General features: G+C 46.0%; 1 long non-coding RNA gene across 1 annotated transcript in view; it reads right to left on the bottom strand.

The window, feature by feature from the left end:
• LOC102384823 overlaps positions 1-8,100 on the bottom strand; it is a 24,404-nt gene extending 16,304 nt beyond the window's left edge. Inside the window, exon 1 of the long non-coding RNA XR_322907.1 lies at positions 8,051-8,100. This is a non-coding gene — a long non-coding RNA (uncharacterized LOC102384823). The remainder of the gene's footprint in view (positions 1-8,050) is intronic.
• Positions 8,101-15,693: the final 7,593 nt, after the last annotated feature.

The following is a 15,693-nucleotide window of genomic DNA, read 5'->3' as shown; positions in this document are numbered from 1 at the left end:
TTCAGCCTCCGCAAGAGAAGGTTGAGAGGCGACCTTGTGGCTGCCTATAAGTTCATCATGGGGGCACAGAAGGGAATTGGTGAGTATTTATTCACCAAGGTGCCCCCGGGGGTTACAAGAAATAATTGCCACAAGCTAGCAGAGAGCAGATTTAGATTGGACATTAGGAAGAACTTCTTCACAGTTAGAGTGGCCAAGGTCTGGAACGGGCTCCCAAGGGAGGTGGTGCTCTCCCCTACCCTGGGGGTCTTCAAGAGGAGGTTAGATAAGCATCTAGCTTGGGTCATCTAGACCCAGCATTCTTTCCTGCTTATGCAGGGGGTCGGACTCAATGATCTATTGAGGTCCCTTCCGACCCTAACATCTATGAATCTATGCATCTAAGACACAACATAATGACAAGAATCCATAATTTTGAAGTCTTTTACTGCCTTATTTGTTTAACATACAGCTCTCAAGACTAGGTTCAAGAGGATGCCTACATGAGGGCAAGGAAGAACAGGATTCCTAGATTGTGTTGATAGGTCTCTGTATTGATAAAAACAAAAACCAACCAGCCAAACAGAAAACCTTTTATCTTTGGGAACACATTTTTTGTTTGCTTGTTTTTTTTTTGGGGGGGGGGGGGGGGCGTTGTTTGTTTTTTTGTTTTACAGTGCTTTATGCTGCAGGTATAAGTTCTTTCTGTGATACATTAATACAAACATGTAACTTTTATGTTTAAAATAGATAATTATAATTATTTCACAGAGGGGTCCTGGCATTATTTTTCTATATTTAGTGCTCATGTTCCATTTTTAAATGGTGTCAGGGAAAACTTTTGTACAGATTTCCATGCCATGACTTCTAGTTAGAGCTTTACAAGAAAGCACTTGCTTTTCCTGACTTTTGAACTGGAACCCTGGAGGGAAACTAAGATATATGAAAATACTGAGACATCTCTTCACCTAGTGCCGTAGTTCCACTAAACCTTGTAGTAGACTAGCTAAGTGCTAGCCCAATGTTCCTACGGAGTATATGTGATTTAAGAATAAGCAATGGCCTGATTCTTGGACCTAATGGGTCATTGATATAAATTTCCTCTGCCCAGTCCCATTTGTATAGGGATTTTTGAGTGGTTTAATCATTGGCTGCTCCTATGACACGCCCAATTCTCAGCACGTAGGAAGATGATGTGACCAATCTAGTAATATCTTGTTTTCCAAAAAGCTGCTATTGGCCTTTAGTCACTGGCTGAGTTTACAGGAATTGTGAAAGTGGCCTAGGCTATGCCAAGGATTGGGCCATCTCATAGCTGGTGCCATGATAGGGTTGGGCCTAAGTGTGGCTGTACGTAGTGTGTCTTGGGCATCACTGAAAATCTGTCCTATTCAGTTAGCAACTTTACACTGGACCTCACTAAACATTCTCTTCTGGTCTCCATACCTGGAATCTGTTTCTTCCTTACTGAAGGTGAGAAAACATTATATACTGTGTAGAATAGCCAAATCCTCTAGAAATCTCCTCTCTCTTTGGGTCTACCTATGAAGAGAAATATTGCACACAATCAAAAACCCCATGTGGGATATTCATTGTTAAAATAATGGCACCTTTCAGAAAAGAGAGTAAGCCACTAACTAATATTCTTTTAGAGGACTTTCTCCGGACAGGTGAATTAAAATAACAATACCAAGTCCACATCATTACATTAGAATAATGATACCGTGTCTATATCATTACATCTGTATCTACTTATTTCATTGAAGAACTTTAAAGATGAAAATAAAATGTATTTTCACTTATCGGAGTGTTTAAATTGGGGAAATAAATTTCATTCTAAATGTGGTGAAATTCAGGGAGTAGAACTGAAAAAACTATACCACCTAAAAAAGGCCCCTTTTGTCATTGCATAAAGAAATCTAGGAATTAGTCCACATTTGTCAAATAATCTCCATGATATACTAACTCAGGGTGGTCCAACTAGTGAGAAGGTAATTTGTGATCCTGGACACCTCCAGAGGTTATGTCCAGTAACATCCCCCTTCATCATTCTGGCTGCTGTTGCAGCCAGGGTCTCCAGGCTCCCTTCCCTGGCTTGTATTTCCTACTCCTACTGCAGTTTGTGGGGCGTCATGGTGTAGCACAGTCTGCAATGCAGGGGGAATGCAGTGTGGTGGAGTGGGTGAACACACAGCTATGCAGGTGGAGGGACCATCCATGCATGTGGGGCAGCAGTGCAGGGGTAGAGCCACTTGGGGAGCTCGTAGCCTGGTGCAGCACTAGATTCCATTGCCAAGGAGGTGAAGGGGAACCATGGCCCCCAAGATGTGGCCCAAGGGGTGCATGGCACCTTGGTCATTAAGAAGTTGAACAGCCCTGTGTTAACTTGCACTGTATTATATAACATTAGGGTCTAGATCTATATATTACAGGGGTGGGAAAATCTGGCCCATGGGCAGATCCAGCCAGCAGTGGACTCCATTTCCTAGCAACCTCTGTTCACGTGGCTGGGGCCAGTTTCCATGGAGACCCCAGAAGCAGCTGGGCTGTGATGGCATGAGTCCAGCAGTGCTGGTAGGCAGCAGTGGCACCAGACTCTTTCTGGTGGTGGGGCTGTAGAGGCTGTGCTGTGGGCAGGAGTGGGGCAGGCTCAGCTACCACTGACTATGCAAGATGGGTTGTGGCACCACTGGAAGGGGTGGCTATGGGGAATTTTGGGGTGGCTATATCCTCCCCAATGACCCCACTAGCACTGCTCCTGCTGGTAGGGTGCAGAGCTGCTCCGGAGCCCAGCTGAGATCTTACAGTGGTGACGGCATGATTCAAAGCCAAAGCAGAACCATGATACACTGCCTGTATGCCAGTGCCCACACCATGCAGGCTGCAGATCGTGGCTTTTCCCTGGCTCTGGACCACACTGTCACCACTTTAAGATCCCAGCTGGGCACCGGAGCAGATCTGCACCCTGCCACATGCCCTGCCAGAACTGATCTTCATGGAAACTGGTCTTCATGGTCCCCGGCTCCAGTGCGAGATGCCTGGGTGTAAGCTCACTGTGCCCCCAGGAGCCTAGGGACCCTAGCAGAGACCCCAGGACCCCCAATGAACCCTGGCCTGCCCGCAGGTAAGCAGGGCCCCAGGAAGGGAGGGAACTAAACAGCTGGGAGTGGGATGAGTGGGGCCAAGGAGGGTCATGCGCCCCCAGCTCCTACTTGGCCCAGCCCCACAGGGAGCCACACAAACAGGCCGTGCAAACAGGCGCTCTCCTGGGCCCGGCGCACAGGTTAGCATAGGAGTTTGCACAGGAGCGTGTGCAGGAGGACCCGCGGTCCTACCTGTGAGCCCCCCAGGGTAGACAGTCCGAGCTGCAGCTGGCTTACTAGTGTCATGCCATGGATGAGCACGCGCTACCCCCCTCGGGTCCCCTCGGGGTCTGCACCCTCCCCCCGGCACTTCAGAGACCTTCACCCAGATGGAGCCCATGGTTCTGGGCTCTGCACAGATGGAGCCTCTGGCTCTCGACTTCTGGGGCTGCCTGTGACTTTTTTGGGCTCTGGGGTCCGGGAGCATGGCCACCTTCCCCTGTGAGGTCTGCTCCCTTTTGGGGTCCTTGGCTCACCAGCTGGAGGAGATTCAGGCTGCAGTCCAGAGACTACATGCTATCAGGAACTGTGAGCAAGAGATAGACTCCTATTGCCAGGCCCTTCTCCCTCAGGAGGTGGAGGGTCGACCACGGTTGCCTTCCAGGACTGGGGAGGACTCGAGAACCTCCCATGCTGTCCAGCCCAGGGGTTGCACCAAGCTGGTCAAGGGCTCCAAGGCCTGCTGCACCAATGCCCTCCCACCACTGGAGCTTTGCAACAGGTATGAACCTCTTGCAGCCCCAGCAGAGCCTGCTAAGTTGCCAGCTCCTGCAGGCAACACAGGCTCAACTAGAGCTACCGATCCCACTCTCCCTAAGACAAAACACAAAGTGTTTGTCATGGAAGACTCCATCCTGAGGGGGACTAAGGGGGCAATCTACCACCCTGACCCCTTAGCCTGTTGCTTCCCAGAAGCCCATATCTGAGGCATTGCAGAGAAGATCCCTGAACTCCTCCAGCCCACTAACCACTACCCTATGGTCCTCATCCATGTGAGCACAAATAACACAGCTCTGAGCTCTCCCAGCTGGGTCATAAAGCACTACAAGGATCTGGGAGCAGGGCTTAAGTGGTTGGGGGTACAGGTGGTGTTCTCATCAATCCTGACAGCCTCAGGCTATGGGCTAAGGAGGGAGAGGAGGGTCCAGGTAGTGAACCAAAGACTGCAGTGCTGGTGTCATAGGGAAGGCTTTGGCTTCCATGACCACAGTCTTCGAAGAGAGATGTAGTGATGGCCTCCACCTTTCTGCTGGGGAGGAGGCTCTTCTCAGCCAGACTGGCTGACCTGCTCCACCGGACTTTACACTAAGCCCACCGGGAGGTGGGGGGACTACCGCCACTGCTGGCCCACTGAGCAATCCTTGCAAAGCCAGCAAGCCAAGGCACTTAAGGGAGCCCACCCCTGCCCCAGCCCTGGAATGAACTATGGGCAAGGCAAGGGCCCCCAAGGGGACACTTATGTGCCTATACACAAATGCCAGGAGATTGGGGAATAAACAGGAGGAACTGGTCCTCTTGCTAAGTGCAAATAACTATGATGTCAGAGGGATAACAGATACCTGGTGGGACTCCACCCATGACTGGACCACAGGTGTAGATGACTATACCCTGTACAGGAAAGATCAAGTGGACAAAAGGGGCGGGGGTGTAGCTCTCTCTGTCAAGCTTGCATCCCTGCAAGCTGACATTGGCACCCAGGGTGGACAACTTGAGACCCTCTGGGTTAAAATCCATGGGGAACATGGCACAGGGGATACTATTGTGGGAGTCCACTACAGACACCCTACCCAGGGTCAAGGCCTTAAGCAGGAGTTTGCCAGGGAATTGGCTGAGGCTGAGCGCTCCTGGTGTATGGTTGTCATGGGAGACTTTAATTACCCAGACATCTTGTGGGAGGAGTGCTCAGCCAAATCTGAGCAGTCGCAAAGCTTTCTCTCATGCGTGGATGACCTCTACCTGACGTAGGAAGTCTACAGGCCGATACGAGGTAAAGCACTGTTAGACCTGGTTCTGGCACCTGGGGATGACCTAATCAGTGACCTAATGATCGAAGGGAAGCTGATTGACAGTGACCACGAGCTGATCACCTTTACCATCCAAAATAAAGCTGGCAAGTCAGTCAGTAAAACAGAAGTCCTCGACTTCAGGAAAGCTGACTTTGATAAGCTCAGGAGGCTTGTCAGTGAGGCCCTAAAGGGCCACAACCCAAAGGGGAGGGGAGTTCAGGATGAGTGGTTGCTCCTCAAAGGAGCAATCCTGGATGCACAAGCAAAGTCTAATGGACTTGCCGATGCCAACATCCTGAGAGAGCCAGCATGGGTTTGTTGTGGGTAGATTGGTCTTGCTTGACCAATCTCATTTCCTTTTACAACCAGGTGACCTATCACCTGGACAAGGGGGAAGAGATTGATGTCATATATCTTGACTTTAAAAAAGCCTTCGAGCTGTTGTCCCATGATCACCTCTTAGCAATACTGGCTAACTGCGGCCTCAACCTCACCATGATCTGCTGGCTGTGGAATTGGCTCCACGGTAGGACCCAGAGGGTGGTGGTTGATGGAAGTCAATCATTGTGGTGTGCTGTGACTAGTGGTGTCCCTCAAGGCTCTGTCCCAGGGCCTATACTTTTCAACATGTCCATCAATGATGTAGACATTGGTATTAGAAGCGGACTGGCCAAGTTCGCTGACGACACCAAACTCTGGGGTAAAGCATCCACACCTGAGGACAGGAGGGTGATCCAGACAGATCTGGACAGGCTCATGAAATGGGCATATGAGAACCGGATGGTGTTTAACACTGAAAAATGCAAGGTTCTCCACCTTGGGAGGAAAAACCTGCAGCATCCTTATAGGCTCAGCAGTGCTACACTGCTTAGCACTACAGATGAAAGGGACTTCGGAGTCATGATTGACCACAAGATGAACATGAGTCTTCAATGTGATGCTGTGGCTAATAAAGCAAGCAAAACACTGGCTTGCATCTATAGATGCTTCTCAAGCAAATCACAGGACATCATTCTCCCATTGTACTCAGCCTTGGTGAGGCCGCAGCTGGAGTACTGCATCCAGTTTGGGGCTCCACAATTCAAAAAGGATGTGGAGAAGCTCGAGAGAGTGCAGAGGAGAGACACGTGCATGATCAGAGGTCAGGAAAACAGACCTTATGATGAAAGGCTGAGAGCCATGGGACTCTTCAGCCTAGAAAAGCGCAGGCTCAGGGGTGATCTGGTAGTCACCTATGAGTTTATCAGGGGTGATCACCAGGATCTGGGGGAACATCTGTTCACCAGAGCACCTCAAGGGATGATAAGATCAAACAGTCACAAACTCCATGACCGATTTAGGCTGGATATAAGGAAGAACTTCTTTACTGTCCGAGCCCCCCAGGGTTGGAATAGACTGTCACCAGAGGCAGTTCAAGCACTCACTTTGAACACCTTCAAGACACATTTGGATGTTTAGCTTGCTGGGATCCTATGATCCCTGCTGACTTCCTGCCCCTGGGGCAGGGGGCTGGACTTGATGATCCACCAGGGTCCCTTCCAGCCCAAATGTCTATGAAATCTCTGAAATGTATGAAACTCTGACCCCACACTATCACAGTCCAGAAACTGGCCTCAGCCACGGGGGGCAGAGGCTGCTGGGAAATGGAGTCCAGATGCCAGCTGGATCCACCATTTTGCCCACCCCTGATATAACAGAAGTTGTGATCTTCACATCTTCTGGAAGCTCCTGAAGTCCTCAGGCACCTTCCTCCAGTAAAAGTTCTGCTTGTAGGAGCACCTCAAATCACCTCAGGTTCAGCCCTGTGAAATAGCCAGGGGACGTAGCTCCTGTCTAAGTCTCAATTCCTACACCTGATTTCACCTGTAGATTTTGATTTGATAACACTCCCCAGAGGATACCTAATGATTGGGACCCACATAATTTAATGTTGCAATAGTGCCCACTTCCTTCCAGTAACAAAGACTTTGCAATTGGTGGTGCTTCCATCTTGCATTTGTTAGAGGATTCCCCCAGGAAGCAGAGGTGAGTTCACTGTTCTTTTGTGCTGGAGAAGTTTCAAACCCTTACCATGAGGCTGTGTGACAGGTCACCCTCCCCAGCGGCACCTTCTGGATCATCTGTGCCTTACACGGGGCACCCTTGGAGCCCTCTTGGACCTCTGCTGTCCCGCTCTAATCTCTCCTTCCGACCCTAACATCTATGAATCTATGAATCTCCTGCCGCGTCTTGAAGTTATTAGTATGCGAGCAGGAGACTACTGATCTATTTGTGTATGTTGGGGGTCTCTCCTATGAGGTTCTGACCCCATACCTAAGCCTCATGGGCTATGCGTGACTCCTACCACCCCAATACCATGCCCCGAGCCTCGCAGATGGAATAGACGTTCAGTCTCTCTCGGTCTCCTTCCTTCCATGCCCTCTCTCAGAGCCCTCTCTGTAATGCCACTCTTCCCTCGGGCCCTCTCTGTAGTGCCGCCCAGTCTCAGGGTCTTCTCTGTAACGCCGCCCTTCTCTGGGGCTTTTCTACCATGCCACCCTCTCTCAGCTCTTCTACCATGCCGCCCTCTCTCGGGGCTCCTCAGTAATGCTGCCCCCCTTCTCCGGGGCTCACCACACTGCTGCCCCCTCCTCCGGGGCTCATCACGCCCGCACTGGGGCTTCTCCACAACGCCCCCTTCTCTGGGGCTTCTCAGCTGCCCCTCTCTGGGGCTGGGGTCTATACACCCTGAATACTGCGCTCTCACCGGCGCTGGGGTCCCCACACTAGTGTGAGTCCCCTATGAGACCTCCTCCATCCCCTGATAGCCTCACCCAAACCTCTGGTCATAAACAACATAACAAAACACAAGCCCCTAGGCTATAACATAACTTAAAGCCGCCTGGCTTATAGCCATCATCCTTTACCCAGCTTGGGCTGTACCTGAGGTTCTCGCATCATTGCTCGGGGAGCTCCTTCCTCTCTGGCTGCTGGCAGAGAACTGCCACCTGGCCTCCTGCCTGTGGTTTATATAGGAGCCAGGCCCTGCCCCTTCTTGTCAGCTGGCCAGGCAGGTGCTGATCATTAGCTCCCTCTAGTTGCCTCAGCAACTGGCACCTGAGGAGTCTTCCCAGCTTTCTCAGTAGCAGGCACCATAGTGCCCTGCTACAGGCTATAAGCTAACTTAGGGCTGAGTGCATTTCAAAAATTCCTGTTGAAGCTAATCCATTTTTCAGTTAAAAATAGATTCATTGCACCATGCAGAGAGTGAATATGACTCTGTAACCAGCTGATAAAGGCTTTTGGGGAAATTTATGTTATCAATTTTGGGATTTGGGAAGAAAAACCCTGAATTCAGTCCCTGCTCCAATCACTATTTACATTAAACACCCTTTGTCATATAACCAAGTTTTCTATTTCCCAGATGAGGGCCAGATTATGATCATTCTCACTTTTGTTGCTTGGACAAAATTATTCTCTAATTGTTTTATGCATATCGAAACACCTTTAAACAGGAGCTGTTGTAAGTCTGTCTCCCCACTGTCCAGAAAAGCATATTGGATAGCTGCTAGGGTATTCTATAGGGAGGTTTCTGGATTGAAAACTCCTCCAACAAAAGAAGGAGTTCAACCCATGTGAGCAAGTTCTTTAATCAATTAGCTACTTTGTTGTACAGAATATCTCCTGTCAGCTATATTTTGAAAGAAAAAAAAATGGCCACTGACGAGGTTAAAAGAAAGGGACAAGTCACTTAAATCCAGGACAGGGTTTAGGGTAAAAAATCTGGAACAGAGGGAAGATCTAACAATGCAGAAAATGGCAAGTAAGACATACCCTTTCAGACAGTTTTCTTAAATTGCTCCTTACTTTGCCTATGAGATGATACCTATCGCTGCCGTGCACTGCAGCGAGGGGTTCAAGGCCTTAAGGGGCCCGTCAGGCAGGTACTTGTGAAGCTTGGAGTGGAATTAGGCACAGACGCTTATCAGTTGAAAAGCAAGATTGTTTACTTACGCCATCAAGGTGGTGAATGACGGAGGTCAGATACCTGGTTAGTTACAGCTTAGAGTTCGTTAGGTCGGTCTGCATAAGTGTTCGGGCAGAAATGGTTGGGCCGGCAGTCGTTGATTTACGTCTGAGATTGGGTCGAAGACGGGAGAACTTAGACAAGTGATCAAATTGTCTAATTACTCTGACACGTATGTTCAGAGGTCTCCAACGTGTGTACGGAGGTCTCCCACTTTGCGGAAGTAAAAACGGGTTTTATTTGTGTAATAGCCAATTGGTTTTCGCCACGTCATAAATGTAATTAGAATCGCCAATTATATAGTGGTTTCGCTAGGGTGTTATTTTAGGGCTACTCCCTGTATTACTCTGACCAATTATAATGATTTATGTAAAGCACAGAAGGTTAAAGTTTCATTTCTGTTAGTGGCGCAGTTATAAATCTCTTTTCGCTGACACGCAGAGCAAAGAAGGCTGTTACTATCATTTTGTTAACCCTTAGTTAACCTAGTGCAGAAATGAGACTGCTTTGAATAGTATCTCTTGCTTGTGGCATGGGCACTGTTTAATTGGGTTATGACAATACCTACCTCTCCAATACCTACTGAACTTGGAATTTGGGCTGCATGGAAGTCTGCTTATGTGTTTAGTTTTCTTTTGTAAATACTCCTATGATTCACTGGTGAGTCTTTTTGCACCTCCCCAAGCCAAAATAATTGCTTGTACCTGCAGGAAACAATTCACATTGGGAAAGACTGGCAGTATAGCCACTGCTTCCCCTCCTACAGATTTCTATTGATTTTAGACTCTGTAGCAGATGTGGCCAATCAATAGATTTTAAATGTCATAAGAAAGATATCTGGAATTAAACTAGTCCCTCTATTGAGGTAGGATTAACAGCATCTCATTTACATTTATAAAATATTTTAATACTGCATTTATACTTGACTAATGTTGTAATTGCTAAACTGCATTTTCATATGCTGTCGTTTGCCATAGATCTAAATGATAGAGATGTAAATTACAACCAGTTAGCTTCAGAAAACGTTGTTGGCATTTTATGTCCACTACACTAGGCAGGAAAAATAACTAGGGTCAGGTGACCCCAGTGAGGTGACCATCCAATCTTCTCTTGAAGATTTCCAGGGTAGGTGATTGCACCACCTCTAGAGGGAGCTTATTCTACAGTCTGGACACCCTGACCGTGAAGAAGTTTTTCCTAGTGATAAGCCCGAAATGGTCTTCCACGAGTTTGTGGCCATTATTCCTGGTTTTCCCCAAGGGCACCCTGGTGAACAGTTGTTCACCAAGCCCTGATGTATTCTCCTGAAATAGTGGTAAGCTGCTACCAAGTCTCCTCTCAGCCTTCTCTTTTTTAGGCTGAAGAGACCCAAGTCCCTCAGCCTTTCCTCGTATGGCTTGCTTTGCAAGTCTCTGATCATATAGGTGGCTGTTCTCTGGACTCTCTCAAGCTTTTCCACATTGTTGCTGAAGTGTGGTGCCCAGAACTGGATGCAGTCCTCCAGCTGCAGTCTCACTAGTGCTGAGTAAAGCAGAAGAATCACTTCCTTGCTTGAGATGCATCAGTTGAAGCATGCCAGATTATTGCTTGCCCTGCTAGCTACAGCATCACATTGATGGCTCATGTTCATACTATAATTTATTATTACCCATAGGTCCCTTTCAGTCATGGTGATAGTCAGTTTGGTGCCACCAAGCCTGTATTTTGCAGATTATTCATTCCCAGATGGAGCACCTTACACTTCTCAATGTTGAACTTCATTTGGTTCCAATCCACCCAACTTGCCAGCCTGTTGAGGTCCACATATATCTGCAGCCTATTTTCAAGCATGACCACACTCTCCAATAATTTGGTGTCGTCCGTGAACTTGGCCAGTGAACTCTTCTCCCCCGCACCCAAATCATTGATAAAGATGTTGAAAAGAACTGGACAAAGCACAGACCCCTGAGGGGCACCACTGGCCACTTCTTCTGGGTCCTACCCCATAGCCAGCTTCCTACTCACCTGACTGTCTAGCAGTTAAGCTCACAATCCTCCAATTTTCCCACAAAAATTTCATGGGATACCAGATCAAAGGCCTTTTGGAAGTCTACATATATAATGTTGACCTCCTCTCTCTTATCCAGGTGGCAAGTTACCTGGTCATAGAAGGAGATGAGACTGGAAGGCAAGACCTGCCCGTGATGAAGCCATGCTGGCTGTCATTCAGAATCTTACTTTCTGCAAGTGTATCATACAGACTCCTTGAAGAATTTTTCCAGGATTTTCCCTGGGCTAGAGGTTAGGCTAATTGGCCTATAGTTGCCAGTGTCCTCTCTCCTCCCCTTCTTGAAAATGGGCACAGTGTTGGCCTTCTTCCATCCTTCAGGGACCTTCCCCAAGTGCCACGAGCTTTGAAAGAGTTTCGCCAGAGTTCCCATGATGACTTCAGCCAGCTCATTCAGCACTCTTAGATAAATTTCATCTGGTTCTGCTGACTTATAAATAACTTTTCTAACTGATCACGCACCAGCTCAATGTCAACAGTAGGAAGGCGGTCATTCCCACTAAGCCCATTCTAAACCTATCTACTATGATTTTCCCCTTAGTCTAGTGAAATACCAAAGCAAAGTAGTCATTCAGGAGTTCAGCTTTCTCCTGAGCGTCAGTAACCAGCTGTCCTGAGTTTTAAACAATGGTCCCACACTTCATTTGTTTTGCTCCTGTTCCCTACATACCTAAAGAAGGACTTCTTGTCCTTGATTTTTGTTGCTAGTTTAAATTTAGTCGCTGCCTTAGCCTTTCTAATTTGCTCCCAACAAGTGTGGGTTGTCCTCCTAGGGAACTGTCCCAAGCTTCCATTGTTTGTATGCCTCTTACTACTTATTCAAGAGGACCATGATTTCCCTTTTAAACCAAGAGGGCTTCCCAGCCCATCTGCTACCTTTCAATTGCATGGGAATGGACTTCTTTTGTGCTTTGAGGATTGTGTCCTTGACAAACGACCACTCTTCATGCACTCCTTTCACCTTCAGTCTCTGGTCCCACAGCACTTGCCCTGATCCTGTTGAAATTCACTTTTTTGTATTATACTATAGTGTACACCTATAATATACTATGGCTCTTTCAGAGACAACTTATGTTTTCTTATAACCCATATAAATAAGGTGAAATTTCAAGTAAAGACAGCAAGGAAATTAGGTGGGGGATTTTAAGGGCTTGAGTCCTGATGCACCAAACTAGAAGTCAACAGGATTTTGTTTTGGATTGTGCCCTTTGTGAAATAATTGGATATGATGTGATAGGAATATGGCAACTGCCTTTGTGAGTTTTACTCCTTCCTGCATCTCGCTCTCAATAGCAAGTAAAAGTTTCTGGCACTGAACTATTAGGTTTAAATAAAACTTCCACTCAAGTCACAGCAGGAAAAAGGAGATGAGTGTTTTGAAACAGAAGTGGAGGGAAAAGTAGAGAGGGAATTGTGCTAGAATGAGCCCCAGGCCACTTATTATGGTATTTTTGTATAAGGGATGTGTATATGTAAACTAGTGGTTACTGTTCATGTGTCCCCATCTGTGCATAGCACAAAGTAGATATAAGCCTGTTGCACCTTCAGAGGATGGTTATTTATCTCAAGGTGTACATCCTCATGGTTTTAGCTGTAGGTATTCATGTTTAATATTAATGAATATGGTGGCCATGAAAAAAGTTACAATCCTAGCCACTGTGCTCAAATCTACTGGTTCATGCTTTATCTTTGGAAATCCTTGGTTCGTCTTCTACCTGCAGTGATTCTAACCCAGCATACTGGAGTGCTGCCAGATCTTTTAAGGATGGTATGAGGTATGAGGAGATAAGCGAGGTATGAGGAGATAAGCACCTACGCTAAACAAATAAGTGCAGGCTCAGGCCTATTCCTGCCTGGGCTGTCCCCCACACCTGTTCTCTGGTCTGTGTGCAAGGAGGTAAGCACTGTCACATATAAATTACTTTTTTTTTAAATTGGGAGACGCTCAGTTCACAGAAGTCATGGAAAAGTGTCTCAAATCTAGTGAAAGATGTCTGAAGTCCCCAAAAAAAGAACCAAAAGGTTGAGACCCACTACTGTACTGTATCTCCTAAGATTCTGGCCACCACACATGCACATTATAAGTATGTCTGCAATTAAATCAGAATGAGTACAAGTAGTTTCTAACATCATACGGGTTAAAGATAATTTTATTCTTCTGTTTTATGGCATAAAAGAGAAGAGGCATTTGGGGGCTCAGAAAAATTTTTATTGAAGTAAGAAAGTCTATGGCCTTATAATGTGAAGACAGAAGTAATGAATTAATCTTAATATTCCTCTTCTTAGGTGTTGTCAAATGACACGTTCAGAATATCCAATGAGCCTTTTTATTCATAATGTTCCAGGAGAACTGGAAATTAGTTTAGCTGTATGTATTTTAAAAATGAGCATTAAGGAGCTTTTTGAAATAAAAAGAGGATCCTAAAATGAAACTCTTCCTAAGCACACTATATTGTGACATCACACTTTTACAAGGCCCTGCTCTGACAGATGGTGAAACATTGAACTTTAAAAGACTATAGATAGGTTTGAATTATTACTCTTTACTCAGTTCAAAAGTAAGGAGCCTAGCCATTCTCATCCATAAGAATCTGCCATTTCGAATGATTAAATCCTGGTGCTCCAGAGACAGCAGGTGTATTTTAATTAAATTCTTCTTCTATTAAATTGGGAACAGTATGTAATCCCTGTGGATTTCTTTTCAATCTTTCTAGGTAGCTGGTATACTCTCCTGGGGAAAAGATTAGACATGTTCTTATAGGTGAGGACTAGAATACAGCACTAAAGAAAGTTTTGAATAAAAGAAGACTGTAAAAGGAAAGATATTTTGGCAAACAGGAAAAGTATAATTGGATCACAAGTAGGAACAATATTTGCTACAATATTCAGTTTACTAATGGAGTGGGTAGAAGGTAAAATTTAGATCATATATTTAATTTAGAATAGATGTGCCAACAATGTTCTCTACATGTAACTATTAAATAAGTTAATGTTTAGAACTAATGTAGCACTTAGTACACTTAGTCTTCAAACATTATTTAATCTTTTCACACAAAAATGTAATACTGTTCACTGACATTTCCATACTTGATTTATTTAGCAGTTCTCACTTAATCTTTAAAAATTACATCCTATATACATTCTGCTTCGTTGCTTTTTACGGTCTATGAGAAATTACATATTTTTATAATTAGTCTCTGAATGTGCATGTGTCAAAATAGGAAGATCAGAGCTGTCTGAAATATAGCAGTTATGTTCTGTGAGAAAGTCTAGCAATTTTGAAAAGGTTTCATTGAACTGGGAATGAAATTGAGAAATTTCCTGTGGAAAGAAAATAATGGGGGGAAAAATTGGAAAAAGGAAAATATATTCACTTGATTTTAATTTTTTTTTCATAATACAACCTACAATCCAGCTGTCCCATTTCTGAAGGTCACAGCTTCACAGTAGTTCAGGGCTGAAAGGGACCTTGTAAGATTAGGTCCAGCCCCCCTGTTCTGGGCAGGAACGACTGCTGGGGTCAAATAACCCCAGCAATGCGTGTGTCCAGGCTCTTTTTGAAGATATCCAGGGTAAGTGCCTGCACCACCCCCCTGGGAGTCTATTCCAGAGTTTGGTCACATGCACCATGAAGAAGTTTTTCCTTATATCCAGTCTGACATCTTCTAGGAGTTTATAATTGTTGCTCCTGGTTTTCCCCTGGGACACTTTGGTGAATAATTTTTCACCCAGCCCCTGATGCTCTCCCTTGATAAACATGTAAGCTGCCACCAAATCCCCCCAAAGTCTTCTCTTTTCTAGGCTAAACAGTCTCATATCTGTCAGCCTTTCCTCATATGGCTTGTTCTTCAGGCCTTTAGATCAGAGAAGAGCCACTCATATGATTTTCTCAAGCTTCTCCACATCCTTGTTGAAGTGTGGTGCCCAGAAATGGACACAGTACTCCAGCTGCAGCCTCACCAATGCCAAGTAGAGCAGGAGAATAACTTACTTTGTTTTGCTTGAGATGCATTGGTTGATGCATGTCAGCATATTGTTTTCTCTGCTAACTGTAGCATCACACTGGTGGCTCATATTCATTTTATGGTCAATTATGACCCCCAGATCCCTTTTGGATGTGGTGCTAGATAGCGTAGCACCACCAAACCTGTAAGTTTATTCTGCATTTTTCCTCCCCAAATGGAGCAATTTACACTTCTCAATGTTGAACAGCATCTGGTTCTGGTCCGCCCATCTAACTAATCTGTCTAGGTCAACCTGGAGTGCCCTGATGTATGGTCATACTGCCCCCAGCTTAGTGGCATCTGTGAACTTTGCCAGTGTGCTTTTCACCTCCACATCCAGATCATTGATGAAGATACTGAAAAGCACTGGTCCAAGTACTGAACCCTGGGGGATCCCACTGGCTACCTACTACCAGGTAAACACAGATTCATAGATTCACAGATGTTAGGGTCGGAAGGGACCTCAATAGATCATCGAGTCCGACCCCCTGCATAGACAGGAAAGAGT

Source organism: Alligator sinensis, unplaced genomic scaffold, assembly GCF_000455745.1.
Source record: "Alligator sinensis unplaced genomic scaffold, ASM45574v1 scaffold528_1, whole genome shotgun sequence".
NCBI lineage: Eukaryota > Metazoa > Chordata > Crocodylia > Alligatoridae > Alligator > Alligator sinensis.
Note: the sequence above shows the minus strand (reverse complement) of the source record. Positions and strands in the feature narration are given on the sequence as shown.